Raw genomic sequence first — 23521 nt, forward strand, 5'->3', positions numbered from 1 at the left:
TAATATATATATATATATATATATTATTATTATTATTATTATTATTACTATTATTCTATCCTCTGAGGCCAAAAGTACAACCAATTTATAACTTTTTTCGCTTTTGGAATTTGGCGCAGAGGCGGAGGCTGCACCGTCAAGTTCAAGTTCAAGCTCAGAGGCCACGACGTGCTTTTTCGACCAAAATCTGAGAACCCATTTTCGTTAATCGGGGCTATTTCCTTGCAAATGAGGACTCTTCTTATGTAAAACGTGCCGAAAAACCCAGTTCTGGACTCCAAATTGCGATACGAAGCCTACTTCCTGAGATATTGGCCTGTAAAGTTGGCGGTGGCGAGTGAATTTGACGAAAATCTGAGAACCCATTTTCGTTAATCGGGGCTATTTCCTTGCAAATAGGGACTCTCCTTAGGCAAAACGTGCCAAAAAATCCATTTCTGGCCTCCAAATTGCGATACGAAGCCTACTCATCGAGATATTGACCTGTAAATATTATGCAACTCTACGGGGTGTGACTACCTATTTCCAAAAAATTGGTTGTTTTGGGGTTTAACAGGTACCACCCCCTCGAGGAAACGACAAAACATCCAATGGTAGTGTCGGTTTTGTTCTACATAAAAAAATAACGGAGATATGAGCGATAATGTAAAACCATACCAAAACCCTTTTCGGCCTCTCACGCCTTTATTCCGGGGCATTTCTTAATGGAACAGGTCTTATCATGGGCACCAGATCACGAGAAAGCCATTGCTGTTTTTAGAATTCGTCTAGCTCTATTAATAATTGAGTTATGTTCATATAAAGAAAGTTTCACAGTTTGCCAAAGTGTGGCTTTATCTCTCAGTGATTTTCTTTGTTCTGGGCACCAAACTGAAGCTAAAGACTCGGGGAAGGTATTTCTTGTCTTGGTTTTACGATAGATAAACGGATAAAGTAGATATAACCATGATTCTGAGCAACTGTCGAAAATTTGCGCACATTTCAGCTGTTTTCCGCGCCATTTGCCACTAATTCTCGTGATTGTGGCACTCCCCTGATGTAAAATGTGACGCTGAAGCTGTTCCCGTTGAGTAAATTCCGTTTGGTTGAGAATTAAGGGAGATATTTTAATGTTTCCTAATAAAAGGTGTTTGGGGAGGGGGGAGTTGTAAGGGGGTAAGGGGGAGGGGGGTGAGGGAGTAGGTAGTGAGGGGGTAGGGTAGAGGGGGGTGAAGTGAACGATGCCATTGTTCCGCTCAAAGATTTTTTCATAAGTTATCGGACGTGTTTTAAATGTTTCGTATTTTTTATTTTTTTTATTGTTGACCTCCTTATTATAGTTTACGGACATGGAATGCGTTCTTTTGGACATAATTCAAAATAGTATTACTTTACATGCATGTTGCGGGTGTCAAAATGGGTGGTGAACTGTATGAGTTTTAAGGATAATTTAACTTAATGAGCAAAACTAATGAAAGGGTCGTGAAGGAAAGCAGCTAAATATTTCAGAGGAGCGCCAGTCTTCTCCATCTCCCAGACGCTCTATAGCCCGTAATAGAGTGCACAGAATGACGCCATAATCGCTATTTCATGATTTAATGCCGTTTTTTAGCATCATTTTTAGGTTTTGTGAGCTGGTGGGTATGGAAAAAGATTTGGTTTAATTATACAATGTGATTTATCTCCAGGATGAAGAGGAAAATGGCAATATATAAGGGTGAAGCCATAGGACCGCCATAGACACCCACAAAACGCTTTATTTCCCCGGCCATGGTAAATATTGTGCCTTTTAGTGAAGGAACACAAATAACGTAACACCAATGAAAGGTAAACACGTGAAAAAGCAGCACAGAGGACGAATAGGAGGAGAAATAAGGCCTAGATAAGGGTGTACCGAGCACCAAGACCCAGGCCGAGACCAAGAGGCGGGGACCAAACAAAACCCGCCGCCGAGTCCATATTTCTCCCTTTTACCCGTGTTTTACGCCGCCAAGATGAGCGAGACGAGTGCCGTGTTGGAGAAGCCACTCCGTGCCGTCTGTGGTGAGTGCAGGAAGCATGTGGAGGCTGTGGGAGAGGAGAAAATAGGGGGAAAACAAACGCCATGGCGGAGGAGGGAGAGAGATAGGGAGGAATTTCTTCGAGGGAGGACAGCGAACGGAGAGGGAAGGAAGGGGAGATGTATTTTGACTGGGGAGGAAAGGAAGGCAGGGAGGACAGAATGGGGAGGAGGAAGGGAAGATGTATTTTGACTGGGGAGGAAAGGAAGGCAGGGAGGACAGAATGGGGAGGAGGAAGGAAGGAAGGGGAGATGTATTTTGACTGGGGAGGAAAGGAAGGCAGGGAGGACAGAATGGGGAGGAGGAAGGAAGGAAGGGGAGATGTATTTTGACTGGGGAGGAAAGGAAGGCAGGGAGGACAGAATGGGAAGGAGGAAGGAAGGAAGGGAAGATGTATTTTGACTGGGGAGGAAAGGAAGGACAGAATGGGGAGGAGGAAGGAAGGAAGGGAGGAAGGGAAGATGTATTTTGACTGGGGAGGAAAGGAAGGACAGAATGGGGAGGAGGAAGGAAGGAAGGGGAGATGTATTTTGACTGGGGAGGAAAGGAAGGACAGAATGGGGAGGAGGAAGGAAGGAAGGAAGGAAGGGAAGATGTATTTTGACTGGGGAGGGACATAAGAACATAGGGAAACTGCAAGAGGCCGGGTGGCCTACACAGGGCAGCTCCAGAATCCCCCCCACTACTCACGATGGGTGAGGTGTAGTTTCAGGGGTCACAGGTAGAGGCTTGATCCTCGATTACCTTCGGTACGGGCATACACTCCAGTACCCCGTCTCCTTACCGCACCCACACCTCACTGCCACCTGTTATCCTCGTCCATGTAGCTATCCAGTCTACTCCTAAAACAAGCTATCGTCCCTGCACTATCTATGTGATTGCTGAGTCTATTCCATTTCCCCGCCACCCTATTACTAAATCATTGCTTGCCTATATCTCCCATGTCTATACTTTACTAATTTAAATCCATTACTGCGAGTTCTATCCTGCTGGCTAATTCTCAGTACTTTACTTATATCGCCTTTGTTGTAACCCTTGACCCATTTGAATACTTCTGCCAGATCTCCCCGCACTCTTCGTCTCTCTAGTGAATGTAAGCTTAGATGTTTCAGCCTATTTTGATATGGGAGGTTCCTCAGCCCCTGAATCATCTTGGTCATCCTCCTCTGAACTGATTCTAGCAAGTTGATGTCCATTCTGTAGTGTGGGCACCAAAACTGGACAGCTTAATCTAAGTGTGACCTAGCTAACACTACATAGAGTCTGAGGATGACTTCCACACTCCTGTTGGTTTCCGTCCTGTTAATTAAGCCTAATACCCTGTTAGCCCCATTCCTCACACTAATACATTGCTTCCTTAGTTGTAGGTCAGAGTTCACTAACACTCCTAAATCCTTTTCACACACTGCTCTACCTACCGTGTGGAGTCTTAGGGCCATTCTTACAGTCGTTTCCGAATGTTCGGAAGACGGTCCCTAACACATTCAGGTGGCTTCTACAGTAGTAGCAGTATAGTGGTAGTAGTAGTAGTAGTAGTAGCAGTACTACGACTACAACTACTACTGTAGAAGCCACCCGAACGTGTTAGGGACCGTCTTCTGAATATTCGGAAACGACTGTAAGAATGGCCCTAAACTATACCCGTGTAATGGGTTGCATGTTCCTACACTCAGTACGCTACACTTGGTGATGTTAAAATTCATCTGCCATTCCTCTGACCAAGCTGACAGTTTGTTGAGATCCTCCTGCAGTGCTCTGCATCCTCTTCTTACCTGGATTTCTTACCTGGATGACCTTTCCCTATGAGCCATGCTAGAGTGAACCGTCAGGCAAAGAACCGAAAGGTCTCACCAACCAATGCACCAGCCTATCCAAGCTCATCAAAACAACAGTACATAATCCAATAAAACATAGGCTGGAAAGTGCATTGGGAATTCATTTCGTATGGTCAGGGATAACTAAGTAAGCATTCACTAGGTAAGCCTTGGTAGGGCAGTCGATCATCAACCAAAAGGCTCCAGACGTTCCAGGAGCCCTCCAACGGTTAGCCGCGACCTGCACTTTATATTTTGTTTTTGGCAGGTATAGGTTTTTGTGGGGGGGAGGGGGTCCAAGCCCCTCCCCCCATTGGCCAAGATCAGGGGCTGGACTAACTGCTCACCAAAGGGCTGGGACGGGGCAGCTCAGGGCGGACTGTCATGATTGGAGGAAAGGATAGGAAAGGAAGGGAAGGGAAGGAAAGGAAGGGAAGGAAAAGAAAGGAAAGGATAAGATAGGAAAAGGAAGGGAAGGGAAAGGAAATGATAGGGAAGGGAAGGAAAGGAATTGAAAGGGAAGGAAAGGAAAGGAAGGAAAGGAAAGGAAGGAAAGGATAGGATAGGAAAAGAAAGGGAAGGGAAAGGAATGGAGAGGAGAGGAAATTATAGGGAAGGGAAGGAAAGGAAGAGAGAGAGAGACAGGACGATAAAGGGAGAAACAGATAAAATTAAAGATATGAAGAAAAGAGGAGATAAGACAAAGAGAGAGAGAGAGATAACAAGGAGAGAGATAAAAGAAGGGAGAGGAGAGAAGGGAAGAGGAAAGAGGAATATGGAGAGAGAGGATGAAAGAGAATAAGAAAGAATAAAAAATAATAATAATGAAAAAATATATTAATAACCGTCTTTATCCACAGCTCTGAAGAACGAAGGAAGAACAGAAGAAAGGAAGGAAGGCCATCTTGGAAGACTCAAGAACCAGTCACCCCAGTCCAAGGAAAGGTCACAAGAGGTCAAGGAGGTCACAGTACGAAGAAGCAGTCCAGTCCATTGTAAAGTTATTGGAAAAGGAAGGGAAAGGATAGGGAAGGAAAGGAAAGGATAGGAAAGGGAAGGGAAGGGAAGGAACAGAGAAGTGTATATATAGTTAAGCTTAAAGTCACATACAGTTAGATACATACAGTTACACACATAGATTTACATACAGTTTCGATGGTGGGTTTGACAAAGGCGGTTGACTCAGTGGGTAGCGGATTGGCCCGGCCCATGGTGTTATGGACGCTCTCAACACAAGTACAGTAAACCCTCAATATAACGGACTAATTTATTTAATTTATTTATTTATTTTCACATCAGAGGACACGTCTCAAGGGCAATAAAAAGAGTCCCAAAAAAATCCCACTACTCGCCGCTCCTATAAAAGATAAAAGTAAAGAGTAGCCAAAAGAGAGGTCAATTTTGGATGGAGAGGTGTCTTGATACACACTCAGTTTGGGGGGAACTTAGTCCGTTAGGGCTGAAAGTCCGTTATAAGCGGCGAAGATTTAAAAAAAACTTAAAATAATAAAACGACGAAGCTAGTAAACGTAGGTATATATATTTTTTTTAACTATGTTGTGTGCATGATGTCTGTATAGCCGCACAGCACATTTGGCGATGAACTCCGAGGCACTGAGGTTGCTAGGTTGTGAGTGGGGTCTTGCGTGGGGGTCATATTGTTACGGGTATGGGTAGAATTTTACAAGTGCAGCGAGTAGTGGGCTTTTTTATTATTGTTTACTTTTTTTGTGCCCTTGAGCTGTCTCCTTTGTTGTAAAAAAAAACAAAAAAAGTGCGCCAATCTCGCACTGGCAGACGAAACTTTTTTTTTGTAGTGTTTGGTGTGTTATGAAATAATCTGCTAACCGTTTCTGTCACAAATAATTAAATGATTGACTTTTCAATGCCTGGTGTACACAGCATCTGTAAAATAACTGCAGAGAGAAATGTTCAACTTGCTTACAGTTTCTATATTTCACACCGGGTTCGATACCTGGGCGGAGTGGAAAAATTTGGGCGTCTTTTCCGATACCCTATGCCCCTGTCCACCCAGCAGTGTACCAGGTATTAATCGGGGGTTGTGTCCCGTCTCCTGGGATCTGTTGCCTTCTATAATTCCTTCCCCTTCTGTCTCTCTCTGGCATATGACCACAGATGTTGCGACGACTAAACCAAACTTTCCGACTTTTTCCGACCTTCTCTATTATATCCGAAATCCATTATAAGTGGGTCTGTTATATCCAGGGTTTACTGTATATGTATATGGTTAAGCTGTTGTAGTTACCAGAAGCGGGTGGTTCAAAAACTATTCTTGGTCCGTCCCCGTGGATTTCTCGCCCTCTGACCTTGTCCGTTACATCCGAAATCCATTATGAGCGGGTCTGTTATATCCAGGGTTTACTGTATTATGTATGTAGTTAACCTGGTAGCAGCGACAGGCCAGATTTGTGGCTTTACAGTGTAGCAGCGACAGGCCAAATTTGTGCCATGATATAACCCCCAAAAATAGATGATAGATAATCTGATCATAAATGCTTTGATATATATTATGAAATGGTTTGTGTGAGGGGTGATTTTTTTATTTCATTTTTCTCACTTAGAGGGACCATTAAGAAACATGATCCACGCTGCTACCGGGTTAATAATAAGCTGTTGTAGTTACCAGAAACGGGTGGTTCAAAACTATTCTTGGTCGGTCCCGGTGGATTTCTGACCCTCTGACCTTGTCTGTTATATCCGAAATCCATTATAAGCGGGTCCGTTAGATCCAGGGTTTACTGTATAGTTGAGGTCAGTTCGCCTACAGTTGAGATAGTTAGTTTTATACAGTTTAGAACTAGCTTTCTTTCTCTCTGTTCAGATAATATTGCTTGTGTTGTAGAGTTCAGCTTCCTCTCACTAGGTAGGCATATACATAGGCCTATACAGTTTGCTACATAGTGATTAGATTCTCTCTCTCTCTCTCTCTCTCTCTCTCTCTTTTGCTTCTCATTTCATTCTCTCTCTCTCCCTCTTTACCTTTTCCTCTCTCTCTCTCTCTCTCCCTTCTGATACCTTTCTCTCTCTCTTTTATCAGTAAATTTCTTCTGTTCTTTCTTTCATTATTTATTTACCTTCTCTCATCTTCTCTCCTTCCCTTACCTCCTCTCTCTCTTATTCTTCTCATTACGTTCTCTGTCTCTCCCTCTTTACCTTTTCCTCTCTCATAGGAATATCACACACAAACATTACAAATTAACTTTTTATTAATAGAAAAACACACATACATACATACACATAGTAACAATGATAAGGCTATTTTGGCTAGGGGGGGAGGGAGGGAGGAGGGGGTCCTTCATGAGGCTGGGGGGGTATGTGTCTGTGGGGGGTTGTCAACATACTGTGAGGGGTACATCTGTGTGGTCCTGTGAGCTGTGGTGAGGTGAGAGAGAGAGAGAGAGAGAGAGAGAGAGAGAGAGAGAGAGAGGGGGGGGGGGGGCACCTCTCGAGTCTCTCTCACTTACTCTATGGTCTAATGTATATAGTTATGTATATGTTGTATAATATGTATATAGCTAATGTATGTTGTATGGACTAATAAAAATGAAAAATATCTAAAAAGGTGTTTGTCATGTGTGTGTGTGTGTGTGTGTGTGTACTATTCTCTTCTTCCATTCCTCCTCCTCCTCGTCGTCTTCTTCTGATCTTCTGTTGTCATTATCATCTTCTTCCTCTTCTTCTTCTTGGTCCCAGCATCAACACACACCTGAGGAGAATAACTCCATTAATGGATTGGAGAGAGAGAGAGAGAGAGAGAGAGAGAGAGAGAGAGAGAGAGAGAGAGAGAGAGAGAGAGAGAGAGAGAGAGAGAGAGAGAGAGAGAGAGAGAGAGAGAGAGAGAGAGAGAGAGAGAGAGAGAGAGAGAGAGAGAGAGAGAGAGAGAGAGAGAGAGAAAGAGAGAAATATGAGAGAAATAGGAAGGAAGAAAAAATGTGATGATCAGAGAAAGAGAATAAAGGAGGAGGGAGGAAGGAGGCAAGGGAGAGAAAATGTGATGATCCGAGGAAGAGAAAGAAGAGGAAGGAAGGAAGGGAGAGAACTAAATGGTAGGAGGTAAGGAAGAGGAAGGAGGTAAGTGGAGAAGAAATTAGAAATAGAAGGGAGAGGAAAGAGAGAGAGACCAAATGAGGAAGAAAGAGGAAGAAGAGGAGGAGGAGGAAAAAAGGGAGAACCAAATGGAGGGAGGAAGAAGGAAGAGAAAATGTAATGAGCAGAGGAAGAGAAAGAAAGGAGGAGGAAGGGAGAGAGAGATAACCAAATGGAGGGAGGAAGGAGGTAAGGAAGAGGAAGAAGGTAAATGGAGGAAAAGGGAGAAGAAATTATAAGTAAAAGAGAGAGAGAGAGACAACGTATAATATTACATAGAAAAACCACACACACACACACACACACAGGGGACTTAAATTTTCCTGCCTACCTAGATATTGACAATGTAATATATTTGTACTGAGTGACTCCACAACACCATGGTCTGCCAGGCCTGTTGAGACCCACTGCTGTTATGCACTACACTACCAATGGGCTAAATTTTTTGGGGGGGGGACTCAGTCCGTTACAAGCGGCAAAAATTTAAAGATACAGTCAGTTTATGAGTTTAACCCCTTCCCTACGGCCAGGCCAAAACAGCGCCCCGCGCCGTATCCAAGATCGCCATGCGTGGCAAATTTCAAATGTCGCTATTGAATATAACAAGTTTTCGGCCATAAACTCAACATAATCATCATGTATTATAATTATATGAAAACATGCAGAATTGAATGGTGCACATAAAGAAACAAATTAATTGATAATTTTGAGATGTTAGCATAAATATAGAGATAAAATAACTCGTATATTGGCTAAAGCAAGCCAGAACGCAGTATGCGCGTCCTCGGATATGGTACGGGGCACAAAAGGACGCAGTATACGCGTCCTTGTGTTGAAGGGGTTAATTTGTTGGGGAATTTTTGCCGGCATGACAAAACACTCGTAAACCAAAACGAACTTCCCCTCCATTGAAATTAATATGAATACCATTTATGCATCCCATATCCCACCCAAATATTACCAGAAAACATTACAGCTGTTATTTTATACAAAATAAAAGTAATTTTACTAACAAATATCAATGATAAATGACACAAAACACGAATCACTGTGTTACGGTTGTTAGGGAGACTCCCTCAACCAGTTATTATGCTGGAGGTGCAGGCTTGGCACCAGGGTTTAGCAGCCACAGTTTCCCTATTCTTGAGGCACCGAAGGGAAGCTAACCCAATGTATCGTCCAAGATGGAGGGTGAACGTGAGTCAGTCACGCCCAGGAGAGCATACAAGCTGCCGAGGCTCGCACCCTGTTCCTGTTGCCGGCATAGTATCCGCTGTTCCTGTTTGCAGCACCATCCCTTTTAACCCTTTCCTTGCTGAGTGCTCGCAACGAGACTATCCCCCAAGGTGCGCTCGGGCAGCCCAGTGGGGGAGGGGGATCTCTTTTAACCACTATATCTCAAAAACTATTCATCACAGCTACAAAACAAAGGCACCATTGGAAAGAGGAGGCCAAGATCTATAAGATTCAGTTATGTAAGCCTCTCCTGCAAATGTACAGGCACGTTCAGGAAGATAATCGTTGGACACTGAATTGTGATAACAAAGAAAATATCAGATTAATGGAAAATGAAACAAAGGATACTTGTGATACTATTAAAAAGGAAAGATACTGTGATTAGCATGAACCCAAACATGGCCAGGTGACTATAATGATGCCATGTTTATTAAAAGGACATCAGTAGGCTATCCTTGGAAGCAATTAAGACTCATTCACTCACTACGACGTTGTGAACAAGTGCATACCAAGGATTATTATTACACGAAAAGCAAGGCAAGGCGAGGGTTGTCAAGGCAACGAGGCCCACAAACTGCCGCAAACCAGTTTACCCTCGCACCACCCCCGAGGGGATGATGTGAAATGTTTTTATAAATAGTTCCGTGCTTCACTTGTTTGGCGTTTTATGAAAAATCTGTATATACCATCATGTTCAGGAGGCTTTTTTCTATGAGATGGAATTGTTGATTTTAGTACTCATTTCATAGCCACTGCAAATGGTAGCTATATGTAAAATGTGTCAAACATTACGGAGTGACTACTGAACTTCAACTTGTCACTATTTATTTACTAAGGACAGCATTATTGGGTCTCCACCTGGCACCCAAACATGCCTACACCTAATCTAATACGTAAGTTAACCTAGCCTATCATTACACAAGGGAAGATTTATTGGTAGATATGGAGAATCACTCCGTTGGGATCCGTGGGGGGTCCAGGAGGGCTTGCGCCCCCTGGTGGGGCAGCGAAGACGATCTCTCTTCTTTGCTGGTTTTGATGAATATGAGCCACTGCTTTTTACTGTGGTTACAGAAGTTTAATTTAAGAATACGGCCCTAAGACCTACCTAGCCACTGACCCAAAGCTGAACCTTGACCTTGCAAGATGCAGGATGATTTTTAGGGACAGTTTTGGGGAAAAAAAGTGCGTCTTATGAGCCGTCGAATACAGTATGTGTTAATATATATATATACACACATTCACACGAGTCTGAGTATTTTTTGGGCAGGTGTGTGACTTATTCTCATTGTTGTTCCATAATTATCTTGATGTCATTACTTTCTGTGTCTAGACCAAGTAAACAGACCAAGACAAGACTAATTTTAAGTAGACAGACTAACAAAAAGTGTCTCATCTTTTAATTAACAGTTTCCTGTACGAGTTGAGGGTTGTTGAGGCAGACAGACAGGCTAACATAAGTGTCTCAAGGTGTGTACTCACCCTCGGGTTTGGCCGGCAAGTCTGGCTACATCTTCTGTGCCTCTGACCCGTCCAAGAAGAGACTCACTGTGCTGCAGGGAGCTCTCAGGGGCACACTGGAGGAAGGAAAGGAAAACATCACAAGGGAGAATGACAATGAAAAGGAAGGAAGGAAGGAAGGTATGAGGCTGGATGAAGGAACACTGGGAAGGAAGGTATGAGGCTAGACGAAGGAACACTGGGAAGGAAGGAAGGAAGGTATGAGGCTAGACGAAGGAACACTGGGAAGGAAGGAAGGAAGGTATGAGGCTAGACGAAGGAACACTGGGAAGGAAGGAAGGAAGGTATGAGGCTAGACGAAGGAACACTGGGAAGGAAGGAAGGAAGGTATGAGGCTAGACGAAGGAACACTGGGAAGGAAGGAAGGAAGGTATGAGGCTAGACGAAGGAACACTGGGAAGGAAGGAAGGAAGGTATGAGGCTAGATGAAGGAACACTGGGAAGGAAGGAAGGAAGGTATGAGGCTAGACGAAGGACCACTGGGAAGGAAGGTAGGAACGTAAGAGGCGAGAGAGAAGGAACACTGGGAAGGAAGGAAGGAAGGTATGAGGCTGAGAGAGAGAGAGAGGAAGAGGAAGAGAGGCTAGAAGGAACACTGAGAAGGAAGGAAGGAAGGTATGAGGCTAGAGAAGGAACACTGGGAAGGAAGGAAGGAAGGTAGAGAGAGAAGGAACACTGAGAAGGAAGGAAGGAAGGTATGAGGCTAGAGAAGGAACACTGGGAAGGAAGGAAGGAAGAGGTAGAGGCTAGAGAAGGAACACTGGGAAGGAAGGAAGGACGGTAGAGGCTAGAGAAGGAACACTGAGAAGGAAGGAAGAGGTAGAGAGAGAGAGAGAGACTGAGAGAGGAAGGAAGGAAGGTAGAGGCTAGAGAAGGAACACTGAGAAGGAAGGAAGGAAGGTAGAGGCTAGAGAAGGAACACTGGGAAGGAAGGAAGGAAGGTATGAGAGAGAGAGAACACTGAGAAGGAAGGAAGGAAGGTAGAGAGAGAAGGAACACTGGGAAGGAAGGAAGGAAGGTATGAGGCTAGACGAAGGAACACTGGGAAGGAAGGAAGGAAGGTATGAGGCTAGATGAAGGAACACTGGGAAGGAAGGAAGGAAGGAAGGAGGAGGAAGAGTAGGGAGAGAAATGATGAGAGAGAGAGAGAGAGAGAGAGAGAGAGAGAGAGAGAGAGAGAGAGAGAGAGAGAGAGAGAGAGAGAGAGAGAGAGAGAGAGAGAGAGAGAGAGAGAGAGAGAGATAGAGAGAGAGAGAGATATAGAGAGAGAGAGAGATAGAGAGAGAGAGAGAGAGAGAGAGAGAGAGAGAGAGAGAGAGAGAGAGACTAGATAGCTATACATTAAGGTCTAACACTTGGTCCATCTAGCCCGCCAGAAAGGAAGGATGAACATCACATAACCTTACTCACCAACATACCTATGACAAAATTAACTCTTACTCAAATGTTCTGGGGGAAAATTCATAAGTGGGCTACAATTAAATGACTGTCCAGGGAGGGGGATTCCAACCCTGGCTGGCAGATTCATAGGTAGGCATGCTAACCACTACACCACGGAGCCAGAAGAATTAGCCACACTATACCAGGACTAATAATTCTTAGTGTGTGCCCTGGTAAGATTCATATGTGCAGCCCTGGTAGTGGTTCTTATTATGTAACATAGTGAGTCAGTATAAGGGTATTGCTTCATTATGGCCCCAAGTGACTCAGTGTCGATTTAACCCGTCCGCTGTGATTGGCACGGATTTGGCCTTCCCTGGTAGCCTGGTAACATATAGTCCCAGGTCTTTCTCTGCCTCTGTGGTGGATAGTGGAGTGTTTCCCATGTGGTATTGGTGTGCTGGATATCCCTTCACTGGTAGCCTGGTAACATACACTCCCAGGTCTTTCTCTGCCTCTGTGGTGGATAGTGGAGTGTTTTCCCATGTGGTATTGGTGTGCTGGATATCCCTTCACTGGTAGCCTGGTAACATACACTCCCAGGTCTTTCTCTGCCTCTGTGGTGGATAGTGGAGTGTTTTCCCATGTGGTATTGGTGTGCTGGATATCCCTTCACTGGTAGCCTGGTAACATATAGTCCCATGTCTTTCTCTGTCTCTGTGGTGGATAGTGGAGTGTTTCCCATGTGGTATTGGTGTGCTGGATATCCCTTCACTGGTAGCCTGGTAACATATAGTCCCAGGTCTTTCTCTGCCTCTGTGGTGGATAGTGGAGTGTTTCCCATGTGGTATTGGTGTGCTGGATATCCCTTCACTGGTAGCCTGGTAACATACACTCCCAGGTCTTTCTCTGCCTCTGTGGTGGATAGTGGAGTGTTTCCCATGTGGTATTGGTGTGCTGGATATCCCCTCCCATGGTGCAGGACTTTACATTTTTCTTCATTGAATTGTAGCAGCCACTTTTTGCTCCATTTCAGTAGCTTGGTGATGTCTAACTGTAGGAAATTCGCATTCAAGGGGTTAACCTAGTAGCACATTTAGCACGTGCTACAGGCCCCGCGGGAATGTAAAAAATTAGTAACTAAATTTTTTGCCCTTAGGCACAGAAGGCCAAGACAAAATAATTACTCATTTTCCCAATTTTTTGTAATATTATTATATATGATATTACTATATATAACCCGGTACCTGCGGGGATCATGTCTCTTAATGGTCCCTCTAAGCGAGAAAAATGAAAAAAAATCATCCCTCACACAAACCATTCCATAATATATATCAAAGCATTTGTGATCAGATTATGTATCATCTATTTTGGGGGGTTTATATCACGGTACAAATTTGGCCCGTTGCTGCTTCCGGGATAAGAAAATATAGGAAACTTCACTAGGGCATAGTATAATAAGCCTGGCATTGTAGTACACCGTATACGGCATATAGTCCAGGGCTTCCCAACTCAACTGGCGGCCCGCGGTCCAGATCCGGACTTGTGGGTGTTGCAGCTGGACCCAAGGCTCCAGCAGAGATAAACATGTGTAAATTGAATAGCATGAAGGTCCTGGCGATGGATTCTTTTAACCCCTTGACTACGGATTTCCTACAAGAAGACCTCACCAAGCTACAGGAGTGGAGCAAAAAGTGGCTGCTACAATTCAATGAAGAAAAATGTAGTCCTGCACCTTGGGAGGGGATATCCAGCACATCAATACCACATGGGAAACACTCCACTATCCACCACAGAGGCAGAGAAAGACCTGGGAGTATAAGTTCACCAGGCTACCAGTGAAAGCCAAATCCGTGCCAATTGCAGCGGACGGGTTAAAATGTGTATTTCCTTGACTGTCTGTAGGGTAAGTTAGGGGTGTGTTATACATAATATACTTAACCTGTTAATGCAGATAAAAGTTTAGTAGTATAGATTATATTAAATATCAATAACAGAAAAAAGGTTTAATGGCGGTCGAGGCACAAGTACACAGCTGAATCTAAGTGTGAGTTTTGGCCTCTTATCAATAGTATCTGTACTCATGAGTAAGCCAGTAGTACGTTGGTAGGGTACTGAGTATAATAATATATCGTGATGACAAAGGGGTATAAAATAGTTTTTTTATTTTCAGAAGCGACCGCTCTGCTGGTGTGTATTCAATAGGTGTACGTTAAGTTGCCGGCACATTTACAGACCAACATTCGAGGGGTTATCATAACATTACGTAAAGATAAATCTGCAGCGAATGTTGGCCTGTCAATATATTGCAAACTTGACGTACCTTATACATTTTGGGAAATATTGGATCAATGCTGTTGCGGTCCAACCCGGCTGTACTGTTACTGGATCTCAACAAGACCTTTACGAGATGACATTGTATCGTCTGAGAGTTGATCATTCTTTTGGGTCTTGTTCTCCTAATGTCGAGATCGCATTGAAGATTTATTTAACTCTAATGGTTACCAACTGCAGTGGTGAACGCTCCTTTCCAAAATTAACTAGACTCAAGAAGTAAGAGTCAGTATGGTTCAAACAAGATTGAACCACCTCTCTCTAATGAGTATTGAGCAGCACGAGTTACTGATTGAAATTAGCACGTCAAGGATACAACTGAGGAGTTTTCTGTTGCCAAGTCTCGTAAGTGCTTCATGTGAGCCACGTTGGTCATCACTCAGTTCAGCAAATGGTTCCCAGATTCTCCAAGGCAGCACTAATAGTCTACTGGCTAAGCTACTGCCTGCTATGTATGGTGTTCTTATTTAAAAAGGAATAAAAAGTGTACAAAATAAAGCCATCGTTTATCAGTCGAGTCCTCCCTTCCCCTTTTCAAAAATACGGCTTTATATGAATTTTATCTCATTCCTCTACCTCATTATGTGGCCATTAACTGTGAGGCAAAGGGTATCTCATATTGTCCACCACTTGCATTACAGAGGTGACAGCACAGGACACAGGGAAGGCTTAACCCCTACAACACGAGGACGTGTATACTGTGTCCTTGCGTGCCCCGTACCATATCCGAGGACGCGCATACTGCGTCCTGGCTCGCTTTAACCAATATACAAGTTATTTTATCTCTATATTTATGCTTACATCTCAAAATGATCAATTAATTTATGTTTTTTTTATGTGCACCATTTAATTCTGCATGTTTTCTTATGTAATACATGATGATTGTGTTGAGTTTAGGGCTGAAAACTTGTTATATTTAATAGCGACATTTGAAATTTGGCGCGCGGCGATCCCAGATACGGTGCGGGGCGCTGTTTTGGCCCAGCCGTAGTGAGTTTCTTTATGTGCACCATTTAATGGACCGTATTAGCTATACAGGCAGCGCCACATGTGGCCACTCAACTCCAAGCTGTACTTTCCATAGATTTCAACTTATAGAATAGTGTGTGTCTGAAGCTGTCTCCGAGATACACGGCCATGGTGCCGCCATCGCTCCAAGCCGATGATATAGCACACACTTCACTCCTACCCGATTTCAGTTTTTCTCCAGGTCAAATAGTAGTGTCAGGAAATCGAGTAAAGGTAATAAGGGATCGGTCGTAGGCTCGGAGCGGTGACCCTGCCAAGGCCTTGTATCCTGGAGGCAGCCTCAGATGCACTCTAGTACATGCTTGAATTCTATGGAAAGTACTGCTTTGACAGTTCAACGAGTGGCCAAGCGTGGGGCTGCCTGTATAGCCAATACAGTCCATTCTGCATGTTTTCATATATAATACATGATGATTATGTTGAGCGTATGGCTGAAAACTTGTTATATTCAATAGCGACATTTGAAATTTGCCGCGCGTGGCGATCCCGGATATGGCACAGGGCGCTGTTTTGGCCCGGCCGTAGTGAAGGGGTTAAGAGTGAAGATACAGGCCAATTCTTGCATTAATAAGTTGGACAGCACAAGACAGCTGATAGGTCCAGGCACCCAACAGGAACAAAAAACACCATGACTCTTGCATTAGTTTTTTAATCAGACACTCTAAAAAGATGATAGTGAAAACACCAGTAACCTTTCACATTATTAAGTTGGACAGCACAGCACATAAGGAAAGCATGAGAGAGTGAAGGTATACTGGATAACTCTTGCAACATTAAGTGGGACAGACTCACCGAGGAGGGTTGGGTCAGCTGGGCGTCCTTCACAGGGGTGGTGAGGGCGCAGGCATCAGGAGTAGCTCACAGTAGGAGTTTGAGTACACTCTCTGCCACGACCTTCACTGTAGCCAATCTGAGGGTGTTAGTACATCAGTCGGGAACTTGAAATGCCTGAGAGTAAAGCTACAAGATGCCAAGTCAATCATCCACTCCATCAGGAAGTTATTTACTTAGGGTCGTATTATGACATTTCGCCGCCCAAGAACACCTATTTGACAAGGCTTTCGCAGGAGTTGTGGGCATTTCCAGGAGTAGTTTTATGACCCTGGTGGTAGTTTAACCCTTCTTCTGTACCATGAGCCTGAAAAACACTCATTAGAACCTGACTGATATCCCCCTTTGACCTTTAGAAGTAGCTGATGTGAGCAGGGAAAGTGTCTTGTAATACCAGCCTAATTAATCGCAGTTATTCATTCATCAGTCAGTCAATCTTACACACACACACACACATGCAGCGGCAGTGTGGTCTCCCCATAAGAAGAAACACATCAAGAAACTAGAAAGAATACAAAAGATGGCAACAAAAATGGTTCCAGGGATTGACATACGAGGAGAGACTAAAGGAAATGGACTTACCAACACTAGAACAAAGAAGAGAAATGGGAGACCTAATACAAATCTACAAATTATTGAGCAAAATGGAAGAAGTAGACAACGAGGAGTTACTACTAAAAGAAGAAATTACCACCAGGAACACAAGAGGACACAGTAAAAAATTGAGGAAGGGAAGATGCTTGAGAGACATAAAGAAATGTAGAGGTTTGGAACAGACTAAGTGAGGATGTAGTATCAGAAAGGAGTGTGCAAAGCTTCAAGGAAAAGTTGGATAAATGTAGATACAGAGACGGGACCACACGAACGTCAAGCCCCAGGCCCTATAAAACTACAACTAGGTAAATACAACAACAACTAGCTAAACACACACACACCTGATGTGATAATCTGTTAATGCAGTGGGTTAAAGGAGAAACAAGGCTAAGAGGGGATGACCAACCATCAAGACTTGACCTAATTTTCACAAAAAACGTTAAGTTAGATGAAGGAGTCAGTGATGAGTGCCCCTTAGGAAAGAGTGGCCATCAACTATGACAGATGAAAACTATGGAAGGATATGAATATTGAGATGAGGCATATAAGGAAAAAAGGAAAAACTACACAAAGGCAGATTATGTTGGACTCAAGACAGAGAATTGCAACAAAATGGTCCCAGAACTCTCGAATATGACGTATGAAGACAGATTGAGGGAGATGGACTTGATGACACTGGAACAAAGAAGGGAGAGAGGAGATTTGATCACACTGTACAAGTTGGTAAATAAGTTTGATGAGGAAAAAGTTGGAAAGTTTTGTTTATTGGGTGCAACATCTGTGGTCATATGCCAGGGAGAGACAGAAGGGGAAGGAATTATAGGAGAAGGGAACAGGTACCCATTCACTGCTGGGAGGACAGGGGCGTAGGGTGTCAGAAAAGCCGCCCAAATTTTTCCACTCCGCCCGGGAATCGAACCCGGGCTCTCTTGGTCGTGAGCCGAGTGTGCTAACCACTGCACCACGAAGCCCCCTGTTTGTTGAGGTGGATAGAGATGATCTCTTCTTAGCATCACTAACGCAGGGGCTGAGAGGACACGGAAGGAAACTTAATAAAGGAGCCTGTTTAAGTGACTGGAAAAAGTAAAGTTTTTCACATAGAAGTGTTAACACATGGAACAGCTTGCGGGAAGAAGTGGTGGAGTATGTGGAGTTGGAAAGGATACAGAGAACCGCAACTAAAATGGTCCCAGAACAGATTGAGGGAGATGGACTTGACGACATGGACACTAAACCCTTCATAGAGCACCCTGGTGGTGTTGTTGTTGGTGGTGGTGGTATTGAATGGTGTTGAGTGGTGGTGTATTTCAAGGTGGTGTTGTTCTTGTTTTTTGTTGCAGTAGTTACGAGCAAAAGGTGGTGGTGGTGGTGGTGATTGGTGCTGATGTCCTCGCTGGTGGTGTTGAGCCTTGGGAATGGTGCGTGTGGTCAACTCCACCACCTGGTTGGCATTCTGGAAGGTGCGCCGATGGACGAACGGGTCGCGACCTGACATCTTCACGCTGAAATAATAATAATAATAATAATAATAATAATAATAATAATAATAACAAATATGATAAAAGGTAGTTTCCTATACCAGTGTAAGCTATGAAGAAATAAAAATTGTAGTAGAAATAATAATAATAATAATAATAATAATAATAATAATAATAATAATAATAATAATAATAATAATGTGTATTGTTGAGGAAGGGGTAGCCTATTATTTTTGAGACCCTGACTATTTATTTCTGTGCAAGACATGATGATATTTACTATGGAGGCAATGTTACTTTCTATGTACCACAAAATTTGGAAAGTTTCGTTTAGTCGGCACAACATCTATGGTCATATGCCGGAGAGAGACAGAAGGGGAAGGAATTATAGGAGAAGGGAACAGTTGGAAAGTTTCATTCAGTTGGCGCAACATCTGTGGTCATATGCCGGAGAGAGACAGAAGGGGAAGGAATTATAGGAGAAGGGAACAGACCCCAGGAGACGGGACACAACCCCCGATTAATACCTGGTACCCATTCACTGCTGGGTGGACAGGGGCGTAGGGTATCAGAAAAGCCGCCCAAATTTTTCCACTCCGCCCGAATCAAACCTGGGCTCTCAGTCGTGAGCTGAGTGTGCTAACCACTGCACCACAAGCACCCTATGTACCACTAAATGAGTGAGTTTTCAGCCTGGGGCCAGCACACACGATATAACTGTTGTGGACCACATTCAACGCCCTGAATTTTCTATTTTCTAAACTCTCTAACGACAACAGTGTGTAGAATAACACACGAGAAATTAATCCCAACAAGGAAAGGTTTTGCCGGCCCCGGGGATTAAATCGGCGCCCACCGAGACGGGAGAGCCGCGTAGTACTCCTTAACCAGTCTGTCTGAGGCTGGCCCCTCTGAGCTATGGGAGGCTCGTACTACACACAGCTCTAACCTATCTTAATGCTCTGCCCCCCTCAACTCCCTCTATTTTCCCTAGGTCCCTGTACAGCCTTCAGGGACAAAAAATATTGGTTTTGACAAGCGGACAGGTGGCGTGTTTATGTCACAAGGGGCGTATTTTTTATTTTCAAAATCCCCCCATAAATAAGCATTCTGGGAGATTTTATACTTCAAAAATATCATTTTCCGGGAATCCAAGAAACACAACACTGTTTATGTCATAATTCAGGAAGTATGAGTCCTACGGGCATCAAACTTTGGTCACTTCTGTTATGCCTATAGGCCATGTTGTAGCCAAACAATGGTAACTCTAGCTTAATATTAAAGGATTTTGTCAACACATTTGTTATAGGCCTTTGCCGGAAGCAATTACCTAACCCACTGGGGGTCCCCGGCACATCAACAGCAGGCCTCTTCCTCCCCTTGTCTAGTACTGATTTGTTTCTAATACATGCATAGGCCTACCCTGACAACCTACCAGGACAATTTACCGTTTCACCCAACCAACGATTTTCTGAAGTGGTTCATGTTTTTCTGGTGGTAGATTTAGTGAATTGCACGATTTTGTACCTTAGTGTGGTGATTTGGTGGTAGTGGTTGTGGTAGTGATGGTAGTGGTTGTGGTAGTGGTGGTGGCGTAATGGAAGGGCACTTTCGTCACATGAAGGCTTCTCTGCGGTGTTTCTTCCTTTCCCTGGCCGCCACTGTCCTCTCCACCTTCTTCTTACAGGCTGTGGATCTTCTCGTCATTGTACTTTGAAGGAAAACACGAGAAAAAGTAATGTTTATGGCGCTACGCAGGACGGCCCGTGAACCTACTCTTCCTCTTCTTCTTCTTTTGGGCATGGGCATGGCGCCAGCCGGACCAAATTGTTGTACCGCAATGTTAAAATTATGGCAGATTCTGTGTATGAATTATGGCAGCACTATGGCAACGTGATTAACTCAATTTATTAAAGCTAAGATAGACACCCAAGTATTTGTAACAGTGGACACGATCGAGTTTGACGTCATTGATACGTGACCCACAGAAAGATGGAAGATGATAAGCATAGTCCTGGATAAACACATGGATAACAGGAGAGCGGATAGGGATAGGAAGATGTGGATAGTGTGGATGGATAGAGGAAAGGTGGATCTATAAGTGGGTGCAAGGAGGAGGAGGAGTGAAATTTAGTTTTGGATTAATTAATAACTAGACCCATAGAAGTGCACAAGTCTTCAAGCTGGTGGAGGGCTAAAGTAAGGGTCCATGGTATATCATCAGCATATATAAAAACTTGTGTGCCCTGAGGAAAGGCCGGGGTACTGTGCAATTTTGTCCATGAGAATATTAAAGAGCAAAGGACTAAGGACCCCTCCCTGTGGAGTGCCCAATTCAACACTCCCTTCAGCAGAGCATGGAGCCACGTACACCTCAGCCTTCCTATCATGCAAATAGTCTTTGAGCCACCCCAGTAATTTCCCTTTAATGCCCTTTAAAATATGTTGTTCCAATATAACCTCTTTATTGGCTCTGTCAAAGGGAGGTCAATGAAAGCACGACAAACAGCACCTGCAGAACTTAAGCACTGAATCAAGCAGTCACCATGCAGTCCCTTCATAAAGCCATACAGATTCCATGACATGGGATCTCCCACTTATACAGTCAAGCACCTAAGTAGTATCCTTTCCATCATCTTACACAGACAGCTAGTTAAGGAAATTGGTCTAAAGTTAATGCATCACCCTTAGGAATGGAAATGATTGCAGCAGTTTTCCAGGCAGATGGTAGCTATAGGCTTTGTGAGTTGTAAGACATGTTAAACAAATCTAAGATAGGATTATCTTTTAAGACTAGTAAGGCATTGATAACATCATGAGTGAGCCCATCAGGAGCTGTAGACTTGCCTGATATGACTGCACAAGGCAGTTCGTCACGGGTTATGGGTACACAGGTATACCATCAAGAATTAAGTGACAAGTTGTATTGAACGCTGGCTAGTCTGCGTCACCTGTGGCAGTCTAGGGCACCTCTGTGAGCAGTAGGTAAGCTAGCTAGCAAGTGCCGAGGCTGTAGCTAGTCTGAGCCTTCTTCTGTACCGTGAACCTAAAAGAACACTCATTAGAACTCAATTAACCTCCTTTTTGGCCTTTGGAAATAGTTGGTGTGTGGGGTGGGAGCATTTCACAATACCAACCTTAAAGTTTCTCAAAATCAAGGAAATGATTAACCAATTTAGGCCGCGCGTCAATGGCCTTCAGAATCACGCTTATTTAGATGGAGTTAACATTTGCTCATGGTAAAGTTAATACACCTCTTCCAGATAATGTTTGAAGATTCACAAACCATGCAGCCAAATTAAGACCTGCAACAGTCCATTACCTGGCTATTAAATGTGGTGCAGGACTTCAGTAGTAATACAAACCTTACCTTTCAAGACCTTCATCAGTCCATTACCTGGCTATTAAATGTGGTGCAGGACTTCAGTAGTAATACAAACCTTACCTTTCAAGACCTTCATCAGTCCATTACCTGGCTATTAAATGTGGTGCAGGACTTCAGTAGTAATACAAACCTTACCTTTCAAGACCTTCATCAGTCCATTACCTGACTTTTAATGAGGTGCAGAGCTTCAAGATTCTCTATTAGTTTCTCTTTGCATTTTTTCCCCTTTCCAATCTCCCTTTCTCTCTTACTGGCTCCCATTCCCTTTCCATCCCCAACATTCCCTTACAAATACCACAAGATAAACACCCCACTATCTATCACAGAGGCAGAGAAAGGCATGGGAGTGTTACGTTACCAGGCTACCAGTGAAGGCCCAATACGTGCCAACCACAGTGGACAGGTTAATGTGGTGCAGTGCTGAGGTAAATTCTTCTCACCCAACCCTTGCTTTTGTTAGGTAACCAAATACTTCCTGATACTATTTAAACATACATAATTAAGGCAACAATTATGAGATACAGAGAAATGATGAACTGGAGGTAAAGACAGAACACACAAAGAGAGACAGAACTAGACATAAGGCAAGAGTTATGAGATAGAGAGAAATGATGAACTGTGAGGTAAAGACAGAACACACAAAGAGAGACAGAACTAGACAGGAGGCAAGAGTTATGAGATAGAGAGAAATGATGATCTGTGAGGTAAAGACAGAACACACAAAGAGAGACAGAACTAGACATAAGGCAAGAGTTATGAGATAGAGAGAAATGATGATCTGTGAGGTAAAGACAGAACACACAAAGAGAGACAGAACTAGACAGGAGGCAAGAGTTATGAGATAGAGAGAAATGATGAACTGTGAGGTAAAGACAGAACACACAAAGAGAGACAGAACTAGACAGGAGGCAAGAGTTATGAGATAGAGAGAAATGATGAACTGTGAGGTAAAGACAGAACACACAAAGAGAGACAGAACTAGACATAAGGCAAGAGTTATGAGATAGAGAGAAATGATGATCTGTGAGGTAAAGACAGAACACACAAAGAGAGACAGAACTAGACAGGAGGCAAGAGTTATGAGATAGAGAGAAATGATGAACTGTGAGGTAAAGACAGAACACACAGAGAGACAGAACTAGACATAAGGCAAGAGTTATGAGATAGAGAGAAATGATGAACTGTGAGGTAAAGACAGAACACACAAAGAGAGACAGAACTAGACATAAGGCAAGAGTTATGAGATAGAGAGAAATGATGAACTGTGAGGTAAAGACAGAACACACAAAGAGAGACAGAACTAGACATAAGGCAAGAGTTATGAGATAGAGAAATGATGAACTGTGAGGTAAAGACAGAACACACAAAGAGAGACAGAACTAGACATAAGGCAAGAGTTATGAGATAGAGAGAAATGATGAACTGTGAGGTAAAGACAGAACACACAAAGAGAGACAGAACTAGACATAATTAAGGCAAGAATTATGAGATACAGAGAAATGATGAACTGTGAGGTAAAGACAGAACACACAAAGAGACAGAACTAGACAGGAGGCAAGAGTTATGAGATAGAGAGAAATGATGATCTGTGAGGCAAAGACAGAACACACAAAGAGAGACAGAACTAGACATAATTAAAGCAAGAATTATGAGATAGAGAGAAATGATGAACTGTGAGGTAAAGACAGAACACACAGAGATGAGAGAGACAGAACTATTATAAAGAGGAGTGGGAGAGAGAATTTATATTAGAGTTGGCTGACAATTAGAAGT

The 23521-nt window shown here is 43.5% G+C and overlaps 3 long non-coding RNA genes across 4 annotated transcripts; 2 read left to right on the plus strand and 1 right to left on the minus strand.

Annotated features, from left to right (window-relative positions):
• Positions 1-1198: 1198 nt before the first annotated feature.
• On the plus strand, positions 1199-5389 carry LOC126981979 (uncharacterized). Its single transcript, XR_007734405.1, has 2 exons — positions 1199-2022; positions 4714-5389. It is a non-coding gene; the product is annotated as an uncharacterized LOC126981979 (long non-coding RNA).
• A 1052-nt stretch (positions 5390-6441) lies between these two features.
• Positions 6442-20157, minus strand: LOC126981977 (uncharacterized). Of its 2 annotated transcripts, none has more exons than XR_007734397.1 (5): positions 19891-20157; positions 18233-18387; positions 16253-16370; positions 10679-10773; positions 6442-7580 (listed from the first exon to the last, which is right to left on the minus strand). It is a non-coding gene; the product is annotated as an uncharacterized LOC126981977 (long non-coding RNA). The 2 variants fall into 2 exon arrangements; XR_007734398.1 differs by lacking the exon at positions 6442-7580 and adding an exon at positions 7773-10258.
• On the plus strand, positions 11961-13081 carry LOC126981982 (uncharacterized). Its single transcript, XR_007734409.1, has 2 exons — positions 11961-12899; positions 12999-13081. It is a non-coding gene; the product is annotated as an uncharacterized LOC126981982 (long non-coding RNA).
• Positions 20158-23521: the final 3364 nt, after the last annotated feature.

This window comes from Eriocheir sinensis, chromosome 49 (assembly GCF_024679095.1).
Source record: "Eriocheir sinensis breed Jianghai 21 chromosome 49, ASM2467909v1, whole genome shotgun sequence".
NCBI classification, from domain to species: domain Eukaryota; kingdom Metazoa; phylum Arthropoda; class Malacostraca; order Decapoda; family Varunidae; genus Eriocheir; species Eriocheir sinensis.